Source organism: Pteropus alecto, unplaced genomic scaffold (genome assembly GCF_000325575.1).
Source record: "Pteropus alecto unplaced genomic scaffold, ASM32557v1 scaffold71, whole genome shotgun sequence".
NCBI lineage: Eukaryota > Metazoa > Chordata > Mammalia > Chiroptera > Pteropodidae > Pteropus > Pteropus alecto.
The window spans coordinates 14,105,855-14,111,483 of record NW_006433024.1 but is presented as its reverse complement, the minus strand read 5'-3'; positions in this window follow the sequence as shown (position 1 = coordinate 14,111,483).

The following is a 5,629-nucleotide window of genomic DNA, read 5'->3' as shown; positions in this document are numbered from 1 at the left end:
ATTGTGAACATTTCAAGAAACATAATATATGAAAGCCACATGAATCTTATTTATTAAATTTATTACTAAATGCTTGTAAATTTGTTCAAATGTATTAGTAAAGTCAAACTTTTGTAATTTCAAATTTCTTCATTCAGCACATATTTATATATACTCTACATTCTATAAGGCATTGTTCCATGCTAAGTAAGTTTAAACATGCCATTTTGACTAATAATTACCTATAAGAGTCAGAGTGAGTCAATGTAGACTGACTTTGTGTTATATATACAGATCTACCTAATCATCAATAGACATAAGAATTACAACCTATCCCGTCAACTAATTTTGAGCAGCACTTTTAATTAATATTAGAAGCAGATTTTATTTATTGTTAATTCAGTTGTTATTTTATTTTTCTCATCTTTTTTTCTCTGTTGGTAGTTAACCACCTGCAGAGGAAGCCTTGGCTGCTCTTGAGTTCTAGTGGGCACCCAGTTCTATCACTGTTGGCTGACAGAGAACAGGAATCATCTCAATTCCTCCACTACTCTCCTTTCAGAAAGAATGTGTAAACCATATCAGGGATGGTACATGCTAATGAAATGAATGATCGCTTTTAGTTATTTTAATGCATTAAAAATCTTTTGGTTTTAAATGGTCTATAAATTATCTTGATAATGAAGTTGGGCCATAGTAATCCTATCTTATAATACACAATACTTTAAAACAAATTTCATATTGTAACATTTAAGTTACACTATTTTCTTTTATTTTACTAATATATTCGGTACTTGTGCAAATTCTGATACTGTTCAGTTGTTTTCTCTTATTCAAATGTTTGCTTTCACAGTGATAGTTATGTTAATAATTAAAAATTTAATTCAAACTCACCTGGGACCTAATGGCATCATTCTCTTAGATCTATATTGTATGGATATTCATGTAATAGCTAACTCCTAAGCTATAGGTCATATGTCTGTTCAAATAGTACTTATTTATCTACTCCATTCTAGTGACCTTGGTGAGTCTAACACGTGACATGTAATTAAAGTTGAACAATCTTTATTCTATATCCTTCTGTATTCAGAGAAAATTGTGTTAAGATAGAATCATAATTTCTCTCCTTAAAGTCCCCTGTTTTCATAGTTCTTTATAGACAAATATAATTATTTTTCTTATTTAATTTGGATTTCTCTTTCCTGCAACTAAGTTTAGTTAACACAGAATATAAAAATTGTGAACACATTTACCTTAAAACTTACTAATAGTATCCAGATCCTATTTAATCTGTTTCCCAATTAATTTAATATCATAAGCAAGTGGTTATACTCTAGTCATCATCAGTCACCAAAACCTGAGAATAGTCTTTTTCTTATCATAGTCTATCTCTACCAATGAAATAGAAATTCTGACCCGTCCTGAACAAGTTTTTTTATGTTAATAGAGCAATTAAATAGATGGAAAATAATGCAGCAGATATTATCACTTAATTTAAATGTAAAAACATATATATCTTCTCTGGCTATTCTTCTTATTTTTCAGTTTTATACTTAAGTATGTAAAATTCTAAACTGCTATATTTCTGAAAATTATACAGAAGCAAGTTTTTCTTTCGTGACCACAGAAAGAGATTTTCTATCAACCACATTTAATATTGGCTCAATATGACTAAAAGAGTTACTAAAGTGTTATTTTCCTTAAAATATATTGATTTCGAACTTTCAGAGAATCAATACTTAGATCAAAGTTATAGAAAAGTACTTATTAAATAAATGGAATGCTATTAAAATGAAACTTATTATGTAGAAATACAAAGCTTTTAGACTGTGTCTTCATTAACTAAGTGTTATGCATTATTATTTTTCAACCTTTAGGCAAAGTATCATATTCTCTGTGATGAGTATATAAATAAGCTGATGAGATTTTCGGTGCTGCTGAAAAGAATCTTTTATCTGGCCTATGTAATGTGGAGTCATAATCTCAAGGGGAAAAATAATATGTGAACATGCTGAAGTAGGTTAATGAGAAAAATTTATTGCAATCATGTGAAACCAAGGAGGTAGGATGCAGACTGTCTTATTCTAAGTTCACTAGCTATAGGATATATTATTTTATTACTTCATATATGAGAGTGGGGAATAATATGTATATAATAATAACAAAAAATCAGTCACCAGTATTTGGTATTAATGATACTTGGTGTATCAGCAGCAGCAGCAGCAGCACCTTTATTATCATTATTATCTGTTATTATAACAAGTCAGTAAGACAAGGTTGATACCACACATGAGCTTTCACATTGTTTACTGAGTAGAAAAAGAATCCAAGCATATATTTCAATAAGATAAACATAATTTTTATCAAAAAAAATAATACATGCTTTGAGATTTAGAACTGTTTTCTGACAATGTATACTTTCATCAGATGTGATGATAAATTTTTATTTGTTTATGAATGAAGGAAAAATCACTGTATTATTTTAATGATGTCTCTCTCCTCTGCTCAAAACTTTCCAATGACTTCCCATCTTACTAAAAATAAAGGATAAAATTAAGCATTGAAATCGCTACCTGATCAGGTTCCCATGATCTCTTTGAACATGTCAGATACTACTCTCCCTTTTGCTTAATCTATTCCAGCCAGATAGACTACTTAGCTCTTCTTAGAACATACTAGGAATACTCCCATCTCGAGATCCTTACAATTGTGCATAGAAACCTTTTTCTCCAGAGAGATAAACGATTTGCTTCTTTAAATCATTTAAGACTTTGCTCAACTGTCACCTTTGCAGTGAGGCTTATCCTTACAATGCATACGAAGTTACATGTTGCTTAATCATTTGCTTCTAAGGTATCCTTGGCATGTCAGAAGAAACAAAGAAGTATATTTTAAAGAAACAGCTTCCCCAAATAGGTCTGGATTAGATTTTACCAGTGAGAAGATCTCATATAAGATTGAGAAAACAGAAAACGGAGATGCCGTTACCCTAGAGAATCTTGGGAAGCCCAAAATTCAGAGTAGCTTCTTTATGTTTGCAACTGTTTCAATTAATATAAAAAAGAGAATTTTAATTAAAAAATCATTTTTTAGATAAGCAAAACTGAGATAGTTTACCAGAAACAGGCTTTACGACAATAGATTCTAATGAACTCACTTCAAGAAAAAAAAAAGAAAAGAAAATTCCCAAAGGACAGTCTGAAGGACAGAACTAATGGTGAATAAAAATATAAAGACTGATATGAATAATGATTGGTATAAAATGATAACAATGATAAAGTTCATTTATGAGATTGAAAACAAAATTATAGCACTTCAATACAATTAAAAACAAGCCACAGACTGGGAGAAAATATTACCCACCAAGATATATCTGATAAAGAATTGGTACCAAAAATATACAAAGAACACTTAAAATCCAATAATAAGAAAACAAAACACCCAATTTAAAAAATTAAAAATAGACCAAAGAGCTGAACAGATACTCACCAAAAAAGATATACAGATGGCAAATACACATATAAAAAAAGCTAATCATCTATCGTTAGGGAATTGCAAATTAAAACAAGATACCACAAGACACCTGTTAGAAGGGCTAGAATCCAAAACATTGAAAACACCAAATGCTGGTGAGCATGTGGAGTAACAGGCACTCCCATTCATTACTTGTAGAAATGCAAAATGATACAACCAGTTTGGAAGACATTTTGGCAGTTTCTTACAATACTAAACACTCTTACCATATGATCCAGCAATCATGCGACTTGGTACTTACTTGAAAACTTGCATCTACACAAAACACCTAAACTCTAATGTTTTTAGCAGCTTTATTGATAGTTGCCAAAACATGGTAGTGACCAACATATCCACCAGTAAGTGAATGGATAAATAAACAGGTACATCTATACAATAGAATAATATTCAACAACAACAAAAATAATTTGGTGGAATGAAAGATGTAGTGAAACCTTAGATGCATGTTGTTAAGTCAAAGAAGTCAATCTGAAAGGGCTACGTACTGTAAGATTCCAACTATGTGACATTCTGGAAAAGGCAAAACTGTGGACATAGTAAAAAAAAAAAAAAAATCAGTGGTTGTCAAACATTCAGGAAGAGGGAGGGAGGAGTCAATAGGTGGAGCACAGGGACTTTTTAGGGCAGTGAAACTGTTCTGTACAATACTGTAACGGTGGATGTATGTCATTATACATTTGTTAAAACCCACAGAATGTACAACACAAAAAAGAAACCCTAATGTAAACTGTGGGTTTAGTTAATAATGTATCAGTTTTGACTAATCAACTTTAATAAATGGACCACCTTAATGCAAGTTGCTAATAATAGAAAACAGTGAATACATAACTAGACTATTGAAGATAATTGTTTTAAGACACGTGAATAATTACTTGTGTACTTTGAATTTTTAAGTGAAAGCATCATGCATGAATTTAAAAACTGCTGTATATCAAACATCTCCAATGGAGGACCATTTAATATACACTGTATTATTTTTATCATTCGAAAAGTGACTGATGTAATAATGAAGATACTAATGGATTCAGTAAGAGACTGAAAAAGATTATTTTCATAAATGGTGATAATGTACAAACGTAATATGACAAAGATATTATTGTACATAATTTGTATGTGTATGTCATGAATTAAATGCAGGTAAAAATTGCAGCACCAATCTATTAAGAAAGAATTAATCTAATTATTCACAAATAATATTTTCATACACATACATATTGGAAAGATAAAAGAGTTTCATAAGATCATTGGGTATATGATCAATCAGAATATCAATTACATTAGAAAATACAATTTAAAAGAAGACACAGCTTAAACAGTGCCAAAGAATATATAGTATCTTGGAATAAATCATAAAAAAACATCTCTAAGTCTTCTATGGTGAAACTCTAAAATGTTATTAGAATATAATGAGAAAGATACAAATAATTGGGGAATCAGATTATGCTGATGAATATAAAAATTAAATGTTATAACACTGTCATTATTTGCAAATTGATGTAGAATTTTGATGCAAATCCAAATAATCTTCCTCAAGATTTTGTTATGATTTTACAAGTCAATTCTCAAATTTATATTGAAGAATCAAATCCTTCCATTTCTTAAAATAGTTGAATGATGACTCTCCCACTGAGAACAATTAGAAAAACTAGATAAAATTAAAATAAATGAATACTTAGTAGCATCAGAGAACTAGACAGCAAGGACCGTAAGAAGAAAGCATCATGGAGAGAAGGGATACATATTGAACTGATCTCTGTTTCACATAGCTTTTCTCCTCATATTTGCTAATCTTTTAACAGCAGCTGAAAGGTTAAGCTGAGCAGGAACTGGTGGCCACAAGTCTGAGAAACTGATAGGAATTTTGACCTTCTCTTAATGCTGCATGAACAAAAACTTATAATTTAGGAGACATAGTAAACATTTCAAGCTTTCTTTTGGGACTCTTGAAAGCAAACAACATGTGCATAAATGCTAACACTCATAAAGCTTGAAAATCAGCTTTTAATCAGATCAAACCCAGATCAAAGCAAGGGGAACTGCCATCATCTGTCTGCCAAAAACTAAAGTAAACCCACCTAGGAGAAACAGAACTCCATTCAGAACATTACTTTCCCTA